The 14184-nt window shown below is 43.1% G+C and overlaps 1 long non-coding RNA gene across 1 annotated transcript in view; it reads right to left on the bottom strand.

Annotated features, from left to right (window-relative positions):
* Positions 1–3802: 3802 nt before the first annotated feature.
* The window catches only part of LOC124084270 (uncharacterized), a 106060-nt gene continuing 95678 nt past the window's right edge, over positions 3803–14184 (bottom strand). Inside the window, exons 4-5 of the long non-coding RNA XR_009225851.1 lie at positions 7275–7436; positions 3803–6379 (exon numbers count right to left, since the gene is read on the bottom strand). This is a non-coding gene — a long non-coding RNA (uncharacterized LOC124084270). The remainder of the gene's footprint in view (positions 6380–7274; positions 7437–14184) is intronic.

Below are 14184 nucleotides of genomic sequence, written 5' to 3' on the forward strand. Positions count from 1 at the left end.
TCAGTACTTGGACATATCTACAATAGAGAAAGACAATGTTTGGAGCCTCTGGAAAGTGCTAACAGGAGAGGGCTCCCAGCAGAGAATCACATACCATTTGAAAAGCAGTTCCTGACATGCTACAAGGCCAAGGTGGAAACTGGGGTCTGACTCTACAACCAGAAGCTGGGCAATATGAGACTCAACAAAGCCTGAAACTGAAGGGACCCTGAACAATCTATTGGGAAATGGATTTGGTATATTTGGAAATGGATTCAAGAGAGTCCAGAAGGCACAACTATGCTACACAAAGAGCTGTCCCCAACCTCTATGCCACCTTCCTCCATTACATTCCTGCCCCCACTCAGTTCACACCTATGCCTTCTTGGTTGTTCATATGACTAGATTATGAAGAAGGAACAGCCTGAGCCTGGGTCATGGATGGACAGGTTTTGTACATTTGTACAAGCTGAACAATGAATGCTTCTGCACTCAGAAAGACAGTGGTGAGGAGATCCCTCTGATAAACAGATTCAGATGATGCAAATCATCCATTTGTGTAGAAAGAGAAGTGACAGAAGATAAAGGTGTATGAGGACTTGTGGGCAGTGGCAGGTAGCTAGGCTGACAAGTTAGGGACCTAGAATATTGGTTTAAGGAGGTCTGTAGAAGAGCTGTGTTGATGAACTATGTGAATAGGCATAAAGCATGAGATTTTCCACTCCTGTCCAAGAAAGTACACCCAAACCTGGAGATAATCAGCAAGTTGGGGGAGATATTCTAAATTAGCATGCCAAAAAACCCTATGAAAATCCTGCCTGCATGCCAAAGCTCTTAGACATTTGTCATCCACAATACTTTCTTCATCCAGGAAGAGTTAAAACAATGGCAACCAGTGCTTGTAGAGGCACCATGTGCAAATCCCTCCCCATTGGACCCCAAGAGATAGTGCATACAAAACCCAAGCAAGGAAAGCCTAGGGACAGGTAATTCTCACATCTGAATTTTTACTCAGAAAAAAAAAATGGTGTATGCTCTTTTCTTCATCATGTTTCTATTATCAAAGAAGAAAAAAGCCCATTTCTCAGTGTCTGTAGTAAGAACAATTACAACTGGATTCCATCTCTGCCAATCTCTCTAGATGATAAAAGTCAGAACACCCTCCCTGACTGGGAAACAGTCATGAGGCTATATCTATACAATGGCCAACTTGCTCTTAGTCCACCTCTCTTTAAGAAGGGGCAGGGCAGAGGGCTCGCTCTTATCTATGCAGACTTTTGAAATACAAGAAGGGACTTCAGCAGCAGAAGCTAAGAAAACAGTGCAGTTAATAGTTATTATGACCTAATATTATTTTAGTTAGAAAACTCGTTTGAAAAATCTTGGGATTAATTTTTAGTTCTGGTTTTAATTTATATCTCATGTTATATAAAAGAACCAACTAGTTAATTTAGGTCTGCCATAGAGAAGAACATTCCCCCCTGCTCTTGCCAAGTATTCCTAAGATACCCATATGATCAATGAAGCATCACAGAGTGCTTAAAGACTCTTACAAATAAAGAAGATAAAGTCAACCCAAAGGGGAAATGGGCAAACAATTCACTGAAGAGGAAATCTTGAATGTTAAAAGCACATAAAGAGATGCTCACCTTTAACAACAATCAAAGAAATGCAAGGTGATACAGAAGCAAAATATTCATTATGCACTTCTGAGTACTGGCCAGCTTGTGAGGGAATGAGAACTCCATAGAGTCCTGGCAGGAGTATAACCACTTTGGAGAGCAGGTTAGCTATATACATACTAGAAATACCATCACGAGCACACAAGAAGCTATTCACAATAATATTGTTAGTCACATTGTCATAGGAAAAAATTGAAAGCCACTTAAATATCCATTAATTAGGGAATTAAAATCATTATCATAGATAGAAGACTACACAGTGACTTAAAATGTGAGTAAACTATTTCTGCAAGCATGAAAATAGGGGAAATCTTAGGAACACAATGTTGAGTAAAAACAGCAAAATACTATTTACATAAACATTTTAAAAATCACAAACAACAATAAATGCAATGCTGTTTGTGGAGATGTACATATGCCATAAAATATGAAAGCATGAAAAAGAAACAACCAACTTCAAGAGAGTAGTTAGCTCTAGGGACAGAGGAAGATATTTTCATTCTATCTGTAACTTTGCAAACACGGCAAAATACTAACATTTGTTAAATCTGGGTAGTCAGTACTTTTATGTTTGTTTGAAATGTTTTGTTATCTAAAAAGATTAAATTGTTTAGTCAATTAAACTAAAACATAAGGTGAAATAAAGTAGAGGGAACACAAGGCCTAGGCCAGCATAACGGTGCAGTCCTTGGCCAAAGCAGATGGACGGAGCTCAGGAGGGCTGGTGGGGGCCCCTGGTTCAGAGGGGGTGGTGGTGCTGTGGCCATGGAGATAAGCAGGCCACGCAGGGACAATTGTACTTGGGCTCAGTTGGATGGGGCCAGGGTGGAGGATGAAGGGGTTGAGCCCCAACTCTTGGGCTCTGAAGGTCCAGCTGACTGGGGGCAGGTGGTGGGGAAAGCAATGGGACGAGGATCAGGACTTCTCAGGAGAGGGTGTCAGGTTCACTCCTGGGGATACTGCTGGCCTTGCATTGCTCTCTTTTCTCCTCCCCTCCCAGCCCTTTTCCTCTCTCAGGGGTCATCTTTCCTCTTTTCCAACTGTCCAGCATGGGCACTCAAGTTTGTCTGCATTGTAGCATTAATGTCTGTATTAATTTATTTGCTCTATTTATTTAGTAAAAGGCTGATGTTCCTAATGGTAAATTAATTATTTTTTACATCACAGAAGTTTAAATTAAATTCATTTAAAAAAAATTCTTTGGCTTCCAAATGATGTTCTCCACCCTACCCAACAGCCCATGGCAAGAAGAAAAGAATTCCCCTTCTAATATCTACTTTATTTCAAGTCTTTTCTAATAATAATCCATTACACATGTGCATGCCTACTATTGTGTGGTACCAGTACTTTTTACAGGAATTATTTCATTTAATTCTTGTGAAGAGGAAAAAGTAAAGAAACAACCTTGTGAGTAGCTTATGCACATGTATAGTTATCCCCATTGCATAGATATGAAAACCAAGGCTCAAAGGGGTCAAATAACTTAGGTTAGTTCTCAAAATGGCCCAGCAGAAATTTAAACCCAGAGCACAACTCTGGCCACTGGGCTAGAATTGCCCCTGACAGGACATCTATAAAGGAATTTTGAGCATGCTATTTCATTTAGCATTATTCATTTCAGGAGTTCCTGCTTTTCTGAAATTTAGGACTTCGTGACTGTAAGACTCAGATGATTAAATTTTCAACAAGCAAAACTGAACTTTATTTTGAAAGTATCCCTTCACCCACAAATCTTGAAAACTATATTAGAGAAGAAATATCAAACAGTTTAATAAACCTATTTCAGACTGTCTCTCTTTCTCTCTCTCCTCTCTCATACACACACACAAGCACCCACACTTCCGGATCTACTAACCTAAATCAGCAGGCTCAAGGGTTTCTCAGAGACTCCCCTCAGCATTAAGGATGCTAATTGCTACTCTAGCAGTTACTGGAAGATCAAAGAACCGCCCACAAAGCTGAGCCGCGCGTTTCATCTTGCACAGACCAAACACTAATAGTGCCCATCCCCCACCCTCCACTCCCCTCTCAAGCTGGCACATTGGACCAGTTCCCTTTCCTCTTCCCCACATGTTCTCCCCCCCGCTCCTAAAATAGCTCTGTGCCAAAAATAAGTACTTGGAAAAATGCTTAGGGAATGGAGAAAGGTAACTTCACTATGGTTATGGTACCCTGACTTGTTTAAGGACGTACTTGTTTGTTTCTGATAGTGATTCAGAAACCCATCACTGGGAACCCTCTGCATCCCCTCTCCCAGGAGCTGGGGCAGGAATTCTATGGGATTGTCATTGCTCATCCTGCCTAGCCTTTTGTGCTGCATGAAGTCAGTGGACTTTTGCTCAGGAGAGTTGTTTTTTTCTCAAAAACAGGGCTGTGAAAAAGGGCCCCCCTTTCCTGGGGCAAGGGATTACCCTTCTGGGCCCAGCACAATAACAGAAGAGGTCTTTCGTCATGCTTGGCAAAGTGAAGTTGGTACATCTAAAGGGACCCTATCACCGATGGTCTAAAACATCTTGCTCTGAGACTGGATAAACAAGGCTGTTTTCCATATTTTGCCCCCAGTTCCATGAAGGAGAGAAAATCGGAAGAGATGGATGGCAGACCACAGAGCCCCTCAGAGCAGGGATAGAGATGTGAGTCTCAGATGTCAGTGAATGGGGCATCCCTTGAAAGATCAAGTGCATTGGGTATCCACTTACCAAAGATGGGCACCCCGTGTATTGCAACAGGCAGCTCAAGCCTCCAGGAAAAAAATTGCCCTGTACACAATAGGATTCTGCTCTCCTACAGGGGCTACTTTCTCCCACCCTGGTCAGGGGCCTCCCAGGCAGGCAGACACTGTTCTTCCCACTGGTCACTGATGGGAGTCCAGGCCTGGGCCCAGATTCTCACTTGTATATCTGCCTCAGGCTTTTGCAGGGAGCATACCTGCTCCCAGCCCAGCTCCTTCGGCCATTAGGGATCTTTGTGTCCTGAGGGCTACATGTTTTTAGGCCCTCCTCCTATGTTAAGTTTCCTAACTCTATTTCTGTTTCCATAGAATTCCTTCCTTCTTCTCTCGCTCCCTTCCTCTCTATCTCTCTTATCTTCAGTCTCATGGTTTATCCAAAAGAACAGTCTCTAGAACCTAGACCCAATCCCCACTTTTCTATAGCTACCTCCATGTCTCTGGTTCTGAGTTTCTCTCTGTGGACCCATCAGTCTCCTAGCAACTCACCATTTCCCGCCTCTGCTCTCCCAGATCTATTAGTAAACCACTGCCAGGTGCAATTTTTTTGACTCTAAGGATGGTCCTGTTTATGGCATACCCCTGCTCAAATGCCCTCAGTGACCTTCATTAAAGACTTTATTACTTATGCTATGTCAAGGATCCTCAAGTGTATGTTATAAGTAAGAGATCAACCCCGAGTTTTAATCTGTGCAATCTTTCTGAGTGGGTAACGGACTTGGCCACAGGGGTCCAGGTAGCAGGAAGGTCCTAGGAGCTTGGTGATAAGATATGGATTACATGAATAGGTGCTGGCTTTTGGTCACTAAAATGGAGACCACCAAGCAATAGCCATTTCTAAGCTTGTACTGGGTTGGAGAAGAACATACCCCAGTAGTCAGAGATTCAGGATGCTTAGGTTTGTTCTGAGAGTCATGGTAGGAGGCTATTTGAATATAATACAGTAGAGTCACCTAAATTGTCTTCCATCCAAATGAGGGCATCCTGCTATCCCTTTGAATGTAACTTTTCCCAGGATAAAAAGTGAAGGGGGGTAAAATGTGAGTCCAGTGAAAGCTGAGCAACACCTGAGCTGCTGTGGCCCAGGTGATTGACGCTGGGTGTTCCTCTGCTGCAGTCAGTGAGAAGAAAGAGCAGCAGCCCTATGCTCAGCAGCCCCAAGTGGCACACTCAGCACTGCAAGCCCAAGCCACACAGAGAGGCAGAGGGAAGGCCAAGGCTGAGAGGAGGAAGAGGAGAAAGATCTGCCATTGAGTTCACTCACAGAGCACCCAGGGGCCCCTTAGGTATAAGAACAGGAGAGGGTGGTACTTTCCCAGAGGATGTGAGTTGGTTCACTACAGTGGCAGCTATCCCTCATTTGCCTATGCAGGCAATAACCTGAGGCAAGTAGGTTATGGTTGAACAACTTGGAAATTGGATAAGGAAAGTCCCTCCTCAGAGGCAGCAATTGTATTTGGCCCCTGGCCCTCAGACCCAAGGTGAACTGTTCGCTCTCAATGGACACACCCCAAAGGCCCTGCCATGATGCTTTTTCTCATGTGGCAGCTAGCTGGGATGACCTCCCTCTCTCTGCTTCTCTGGCTTTGGTTTTTAAAATATTACCCATCCTTCAGGACTCAGCATGAGTGCTTCCTCTTACATGAAGTTTTGCTTGATTGTTTCTATTCTAAGTGCTTTTCCCCCGTGATTTCTCACAGCCATTTCTACTTGTGTTATAATTCTTACCACACCCCAGTTTGTAGTGAAGCTGTTTGTGTGGGTCAGCGTCTTCCAGGAGGTTAATTTAATAGGCATTTTTTTTCACGATTTTTCATGATCTCTTAGCAATATTTCACATTCCTGAGTAGAGTTTCCTTCTTAGAATTCTTGTTCCTCTGGCATCTCTTATAGACATCTGGATCTTGCTTTCCTGGATTCTTCTCTTATTTCCTCAAGTAACAGCATCCTGCTTTTCTTTTGATGAACCACCCTTTCCAAAACTTCCAGTCTGTGTAGTGGGAGAAGGGCCAATGTCAGTCCTCAGCTCAGAGATGACTGTCCAATTCACAGGGTGCCAAAAATAATGAGACCTGGTGTTTTGCTGAACCAAGAGAAGATATACATACTCTTTACCTCAGGTAAGATTAACCTGAAGCTTCAGCAGATGACCTGATCAGACCACCAAATGGAAAAATGCATCTGGCAAAACCTCCATCTAAAAGAAGGCAGAACCGAGATGGAGAGGCCCATTCTGAGGACCTATTTGAAAACTTGGATAAAGTCATATCTAGCTAGTCCTGATTTTAAGTTATAAGAGTCAATACATTTTTTTTTTTACTCCATCAACTGAAGATAGACTTCAGTAACATGAATTTAAAAGAGTCCTAATTCAGTCTCTGATATACTATAATCCCCTGGCTTCCTCATACCTGATTGTTCCTTATCTCTTTTGCTAACAATCTTCAAGTCAGACTTTATTTTATTGTTTTTAAATAAGTGGCTTTTTATTTTTTTATATAGTTTTAATTTTTCAATTTGTTTTCATTAGTTTTACATGACATCAAAAATGCATTTTGACACATCATACAGAAATGTCTGATTCATTCTGCCATCATTCCTACCCCCACTCCACCCCTTCACTCCCCTCTGTCTAATCCAAAGTACCTCTATTCTTCCCTGGTTGCCCCCACCTTATTGTGAATTAGCATTCACATATCAGAGAAAACATTTGGCTTCAAGTCAGACTTTAGATGTCAGAATCTATCAAAGGTTGGTCCTATGCTGCTTCCCATCTTGTTCTTTACGTCTCCCAAGGCAATCTTAACCAACCATGACTTTAATTGTCATCTCAAATCCACAACTAATTTACAGAGATCTCTCTCAGAACTAGGTTTTTCACTCACCCACTCAGAGTCCATGTGAATGCTTTAGGGCACCTTCAACAGGTTACACCAGTCCTGAGTGATGACCCTTCCTCCCCAAGCAGCTCTCATCCTCTGTTCTTATCCTAGAAAATGGCTCAAGACAAAGACCAAGGGTCACGTAATGTATTTTCCACAGTTTGGCTGAAATTAAAACAAACAAAAACACAAATTAGATGATGTCTCTTCTGTTCAAATGCTTCTAAAACCTTCCATTGCTCGTGGGATAAAGGTCAGAATTAATAATACAGCTCTGAAGGTCCTGCCCAACGTGGCTTCCTCACTTCATCCCCCACTGCTTCCTGTTTGCTCCCTGAACCCTGTCACTCTGCCTCTTACTACTACTTTGAAGGTGTCCCACCTCAGGGTCTTCCCATCCACTTCTCCCTCCCCTTAGATCTCCTCATCTTCACCTCATCCACTGCAAATCATCCTCAGATCATAGCTAGAGGTCCGAGAAATCTTGCCTTACTCTTTCAAACAGCATTGGATGACCACAACACACTCTTATAAGTAACTTTCTTCTTCAGATCATATGTCAGTTTGATTCTTTGATTAATCTCTCTCTCTCTCTCTCTCTCTTTTTCTTTTTTTTTTGGTACTGGGGATAAAACCCTTCCTAACCACTGAACCACATCTCTAGCACTCTTTTAAATTTTGAGACAGGGTCTCACTAAGTTGCTTAGGGCCTTGCTAAGTTGCTGAGACTGGCTTTGAATTTGTGATCCTCCTGCCTCCCAGGGAGCTGGGATTACAGGTGTTATGCCACCACACCCAGCTTCTCTGATTAATATCTAGGTCCTCCATGAGACCATGCTTTAGACCATGACTGTTTTTCTCATCTAGGTTTCCTTAGCATTAGGACCTGCTATATAATGGGAATTGATTAATATTTGTAGAATAAAATATTTGTTGATTCCTGCTGAGTGAATGGGTTCTTATAGACAAGTAGAAGCAGGTGGTTTAGTGGAAGAGTAGCTTCCAAGTAGCAGGACTTCCAGGGGTGAGGCCCAGAAAAATGACACCCCAATGAGCAGACAGAAGTCTTGGAGAACCAGAAGAATGAGACCAGGCCTGAATTAAGGTCACAGTGATAAAGGGAAGCAGAATGAGATAGGATCATGGGGCAGTGTATCTGTAGACAGATATGCACTTGGCTGAGCTGTTTAGCTGAAAATGGAGTGGAAAGTCCCAGATGACATTTTCTAATAGAGATGAATTTTGAGGATAACCATTTATAACCTGATCAAAGAGTTTCTAACACATGTGTGATGTGTATCCTGTATAAAATTAAAGAGTGAGACGTGGTGTGGTCTTGCAGATAATTCCGTTATGTAATCTTCAGATGTGTGACACTCCTGCTATCATTGTATGTTAAAACTTTAGAGAGAAATGTGAAAGTGATACTCTTGGGAAATTAATAAGGCAAGGAGAAAAAGCTCCATGAGTTCCTTGTGCCAGGAGATCTTTATGTGTTACCTAACAGTACAAGCCACCTGGACAGGGAAGTCAGAACACTTGATTTAGACCGATCTGCCCACTTCTCATTCAAATCTTTGCATCTCAGAAAAATTGGGATTGTAACATACAGTTTATTATGGGAATTAAGTGAAATAATAATACATTCAAGGTCTTAAGAATAGTTACTGATATAATATAAACAATCAAAAAGTTAGCTGTCTTTGTCTTTTTAATATTTTCGCATGACTACCTCCTGGATTCTTTCTAAGAGCTGAGGCTACTGTTGTGAAGAAGACAGATAAGATCTGACCCTTATGGAGCTTCTATTCCAGTTAAGGTAGAAACAAATTAATAAGTAAACTAGTGAACAAGATAACCTCAGAGGGGGAACGATGCAAAGAAAGATGGTAGGTGGAATGTTCCTGGGGGCAGAAGCTCCTTTCTAAAGGGAAGTCAGGAAAGGCCTCTCTGAAGAGGTGATTGAGCTTCAGAAGAATCCATCAGGGGAATTCAGGGACAGCTGCACAGCAACTGCAAATCCCCTGAGGCAGAACTGAGTTGAAGTTGTAGGGACAGAAAAATGATGACTCTTTTTCTCACCTACCAAACAATATCCCTGTAACAAAAGACAGGTTAATAAGAGAAAAGCATAACAAGTTTATTTAATTATACTTTCATGTGACACAGGAACCTTCAGAAATTAAGACTCAAAGACCCAGGGAAAACTATTTTCATGCTTTAATTCAATGAATAATGGACAGCCATGAAGAGAGATAACTGGACAAAATAGGCGTGGCCAATGTAGTAGACTAAAGGGGATCCAGCAGGGCATGTCTGTTCAGGGTCTTCTTGGCCTCTCTCTGTGTGGTGTTCCTGCCTCCCAGGTACTGGGCCAGACCTCTTCTGGAATAAGGTGTTATGACTTACTAGCACACAAGGCCGGTCAGAGAATTTCTTCACAGATAGCTCCTACATAGAAAGAGGTGGAAGTTTAGTATTTCTAGGCTTTATGGCTGGCTTTGGGGTAAAGAGGTTCTAGTTCCTCTGATCCAATTTGGTGAGAATAAAATTCTTAGTTTCTATACCCTGTTTTGGTGAAGAAGAAGAAAGGGGAAACAGAAGAAAGAAATACAGAAGCAGTTCAGAAGGAGACCTTGCCTCTGAAGCCTGTCCAGTGTCCTGCAGTTCAAAGTACTCGGCATGCCAAGTGCCATACTTTGAAGTTTTGCTTTCTGAGACAAAGTGTTAAAGGCCAAGAGGGTGGCTAGGGTGGTGAGAGAGGAAGACAGTGGCACTAGAGGAGATGGAATGGAACAAGACGGAGGAAAACACCAGCCCTGGCTTTGACTGACCAAAGAGCAAAGCAATGGTTGACTGGCAGTGAGAATCCTAAGGGGATGCACCTGCTGTGGGAGGCAGCAGCTCAGCAGAGTGTAGCCCTGCGGTAAACAGGAGGCAGGACCCTGAGCAGAGGAAAGAAAGCAGTGAATGCTGAGGCCAAACCCCAGGGGAACCATGGCCTTCAGAAGAAAGGACCTCTCCTCTGGCATCTTGCTCCCCACCTGTGGCAAATAACTCTAGTTGCCTCACCAACGTCCATTCCCTCTTCCTTCCTTGCAGCACAAGTTTGATTTTGTCCATGGCAACCATATGAATGAGCCCAAGGGAACCAGGGTTGGTCCAATGTGGGAAGACACTCCTGAGCTATTTAGTATCTTCACGAGGCCTGGAGCCAAGGAGATTTTGGTTTGGCATTGCAAGTCACTCTGTGTCTCCTCCCACTTAACAAATTATGCAATGCACATGACCTCAGGCTTGGCTAGGAAGGCTGCTCTGGTAGCTCCAGAATTGGGCGTGACCCATTGGGCCTAGACAGCCCATCTCCTACCTTATTTGGTGGAAGAACATTCTATGGAAAACATTTGAAGTTTCCCTCATATATAATAAAGCAAATGTGGGCTCTCTCTGTCACTTCACAGTGTGGAAGCTTGACCCCTAAGGTCAAAGAGCCATCCCACCCCCACTTTTCAAAATTATTGTCTGTGTAGTGTGTTTTTTTCCCACAGCCTTCTTTCCTTAGCTTTATTTCGCAGCCATTCTGCATCACGCAGAGGAAACTCAAATTCCACCATCGGCGCGGGACGTGGGTGAGAGTCCAACCCATCAAAACAAGGTGTACACTTGAAGCTCATAGGGGAAGCAGTGCATGGGACCCCAGCCCCAGGGAGGCAGACCTACACTTTCAGACCTGAGACATGACACTCTCCACTCCATGCTCCACCTGGACTCTGAGAGCTGTCTGATGAACACGACTGACTTTGCTACCCCACAGTCTTTGTTAGAACATCTTTGCTTTTCTGAGACTTCACAAAATGTCCGTGAACTGGGCTGGGGCTATAGCTCAGTGGCAGAGTGCTTGCCTAGCATGTGTGAGGTACCACATAAAAAAATAAATTAATAAACAAAGATATTGTGTGTCCCTCTACAACTAAAAAAAAATATTTTTAAAAAAATCCATGAACTTTGCAATGGGAAGCATTACAGACTGTGTTCCCCTTAGGATTCTGTGTCTCTCCTATCAGAATCCTCACCTTCCTCTTCCCGCCAATCTTACCTTTAATCAAACTTGCATTCTCAGTAAATTCTGCCTTACCTGCCCCTCCATCCCTGGTCCAGAGATACAGCACATGCTCTGACTCTAGCAAGAGCTGTTTATCCTCCCTTACAGACTAAGTCATATTCTCTGCTTCAGGTAGCAAAAGGTTCCCGTGGTAATGTTTAGGGATCCAGCCTTTGACAGTTCTGGCTTCGAGCAGAAACTTGACCTAATGCTAATTATAAGTAAACACATCTTTAAAGATTTCAATGGCAATAAAAGAGATGTGAAAGGAGAACAAGATAAATATCCATCAACTTCAAATATTCCTCTGAAACATGTTCAGATTCCTTTTAGTAGAAAATTGGATTCTAAACCTAGTGCAGTTTGCAGAGGTTCTCAGAGGTGCAAGGGAGAAAAGCAAATTTCCCTCACCCATCCCTGTTTCATGGCTGAGGCCTCTAGAACAACAGACAGATAAACAAAAGAAAAGCATGCACATCTATTTAAGTTTTACATGATACAGGATTCTTCATAAGGAAGATCCAAGAAACAGTTTAACCTGTGTATTTCTAGCGCTAGGTTTGATAAGAGTGGGTCAGGCTGGGGCTGTAGCTCAGCGGTAGAGCCCTTGCCTAGCATGCGTGAGGCACTGGGTTGAATCCTCAGCACCACATAAAAATAAATAAAATAAAGGTATTCTGTCCATCTACAAGCACAAAAAATAAAAATTAAAAATTAAAAAAAAAGAGTGGACAGCCATGGAAAACTTTGATAGGACAGAAAGTGCATGATCTAATGGTAATAAACCGGGGGAAACATACCAAGACCTATTTGTTCAGATTCTTCTGTGTCCCTGTGTCTTCAGGGAAATAATGTTCCTTTCCTCCAGGTACAGTGTGGACACCTCTCAGGAGAGTCAATGACTGTTTCAGGGACCATCAGAAAATAGGTTTTATGACCTACTTCAAGAAGGGAGGACGGCAGACCTTTCTGCTTCTGTGATTTTCTCAAATTCCCACAGCTTAAAATATTCAATATGGCAAAGCCCTAAATTTTAAGGTCGCATGTTCTGAACTTCAACAAAGACCAGATGCCACAAGTCCTTTTTAGAAAATATTTTTCTTAAAATCATCAATAACTTAGGCTCATATCTTTCCTAAATCTGGACAAATAACAACTGATAACAACTGAAAGACACCACAAAATCAATGGATATTTATTAATTTCTAAACTATTAGGATGTGTAAGCACATTAGCAGCCTGATATGTTTTAGTTAGTTCTACATAAGAGTTCTGGATGGTGGTTTATTACTATTACTTGTATATAACTCTTCTTTGGTTGATAATAACAAATTCATTCAATTGGTTGATTTTAATAGACTGAATTCCATAGTCAGCAGTCTTGGCAGGTTTTATATATCTTTGCAAAATGAAGCAAAATGTCACCTAATGTCATGTGAAAACATAGTCAGAGGGAAATCTGGAAAGCGCATTTACAATTAACAACAGACTTACTGTCAGAGAGTGGTTTAAGTGCAACGACTCATGTGGGAAACCTGGGGGTGGGAGAAGGCACAGGATACTGGGGGCCACAGGTGCTGCCTTGGGTTTTCTGCTAATCAGCTGCCAGAACCCAGACACAGACCCAGGGAGAAACACTTTATGTGGATTGTCTTATAAGAGAACCCCCTGAGTGAGGTATTATTTAATGTGCATCTTACTGGAGGAAAAAAAATCAGGCACAGAGAAGTTAAATAATACATTGAACATCAGTATGTGCTGGAACCAGAATTCAAGTTGAGGACATCTGCCATGCTTCTACACAGCAACACCTGCTAGTGGTAGTGACCTGGCAGAGAAGAACAAGAGAAAGCCAAATAGATAAGGTCTATGCAGCTTGTGGGATGGGGGCAGGTAGACTGGAATGCTCATATTTACATTGCACCAAACTCTCAGGCCACACTGGCAGAGCAGAGGCAAGGTCTTCCCTGCTTCCAGATGTGAGATGGGGGCCAGACCCAGAAGCTGTCCCTCCCATTCCAGCACTCCCATACTGACCTCTCACTGCCAAGAAGGTCATGTTCATCATGAAGGCTTCTCATACAAGCAGGATGTCAGTTTTGGAGGAATGCCTGTTGCAGACAGCTTCCCTGGCTGAACACACCTGGAAAAAGGTGACAGCAAGACAGCCGGGATCCTAGATGAGCTGCAGGCAGTGGTGGCGAGACAATGGCTGTGGGTTCCACTAGGTTGTACAGTGAGCAGTGAAGTCTAAAGAGACTGCAAGACTGAGGACATGGGGTGTGGTAGAAGACAAGCGACTATGGGGCAATGTCAGAAATGGGCAGCCTGCTGAGGGGAACTATGAGAAAAAGGCAGACTGGCAAAGAGAGCAGGGAACTAACTGGGAAGGGTTAGAAGGAAAATGCAGTTATCATCAAGGATGACGAGGGCGAGTCCTCCACCTGTTAGTGGGGAACCCTGGAGCCTCTATTGCAATTGTGGCTGGTTGCCTCTGCTCCCATGATCCCTAGCCTCATCTCTGCGAGCAGGTTAAGTCACATGATGGTCACTACTGTGGTGGTTTTACTCACCACTGGAGTTCCAGGACAGCACAGTGCCTGGGATACAAACTCGATTTTTGAGTGAAAAGGAAGGAAGAGAGGGAAGAAGGGAAGGAGAAAGAGAGGGAGGGAGGGAAGAAGGGAGGGAGGGAGAAACTCAAATGAGAAACAACCTGGAGCATGCACAGTAAAGCCCTTGAAGCTCTGGTAGTCCACACCCCAACTCAGGGACCCCTGGGTCAGGCCATCTGGCACAAGGGGTCTCCAC

Source organism: Marmota monax, unplaced genomic scaffold (genome assembly GCF_021218885.2).
Source record: "Marmota monax isolate L192 unplaced genomic scaffold, Marmota_monax_Labrador192_F-V1.1 WCK01_AAM20220418_F8-fsc00013, whole genome shotgun sequence".
NCBI classification, from domain to species: Eukaryota; Metazoa; Chordata; class Mammalia; order Rodentia; family Sciuridae; genus Marmota; species Marmota monax.